Source organism: Trachymyrmex cornetzi, unplaced genomic scaffold, assembly GCF_001594075.2.
Source record: "Trachymyrmex cornetzi isolate Tcor2-1 unplaced genomic scaffold, Tcor1.1 scaffold176, whole genome shotgun sequence".
Lineage (NCBI taxonomy): Eukaryota > Metazoa > Arthropoda > Insecta > Hymenoptera > Formicidae > Trachymyrmex > Trachymyrmex cornetzi.
In genome coordinates this window covers 24982-26010 of record NW_017296375.1, presented here as the reverse complement: position 1 = coordinate 26010, position 1029 = coordinate 24982, and positions in this window count along the sequence as shown.

The window sequence follows — 1029 nt, the reverse complement described above, 5'->3', positions numbered from 1 at the left end:
GAAAAATTACGTAAGAAAACATAGTTAAATCCCAATCAACTTTCAACACCTCCAATTTTGCAGGCCTGTGTTATCTAACCTATACATTTGTCACGTCCTGAATCACGTGTTTAGTTTTTAGAGTGGTCTCGAGGCGCTACATAAAGTCGTGGGAACGCGAGCGCGGAGCGGGGGCGCGCGGGGCGAAGCCTTGACTTCGGGTGAGATTCGTTCTCGGCGTGTGTTTACGCGTTGAGGCAGGCTGCTGTCACCAGTGCCTTTATAAAGGCACGAATTGAATTGTCATAATGCTCGCGAGATATCTCTTATTATACTCAACTTGTTTTTAAGCTTCCGAATTCCCTTATTAAGCACTGGAAGGAATAAAACAGAGAATTTAAAGGAATTGTCAGATAGAGCGCCCGTGATACACGAAGGTGTACGAGGAATTTATGGAGATATAAAGATCTCTTTCCCGTGGGTAGCTGTGGTATTTCATCACTCGCTTCGCTCTATCCACGCTCTCTGCTTCCAGTGCGGGAAAGGGAGCAAGGAAAGATTATGAAAGGCCTTAAGGGGATGCTAAACCGATTATCCAACTCAATCAAGGTCGATAGTACTGACTTTTTTAATTCTAAATTCGATAATAGTGGTGACATCTTTGATTTAGTTTTTACATTATATTATATAATATATATCATTCTGTCTTACTCAAACGCATACATCTGTTCTTATCTAACATATGCCAGCACTATCTATCGCAAGACCGCGCAATTACTGCTACACGGAATTTCGGCTCTGTTGATAGTCCCAGTCTTCGTAAAGCACCTGTATACACGTATTTTCTATTCGGTGGAAATATTTCTTTTCTAGACTTTCAATCTTAGTTCTACAAACTCAGTATCGTTCGTTTCAATAATGTGACCTCAGCTGCACGCTTATTTTCAAGATGTGAATTCTAAAACTCTTATATCAAGCAAATATATATCTGAGGTGACAGCTGTACGAGCCAAAAATAAGTGAATTTTTAACGAATCTGAAACTTTTTTT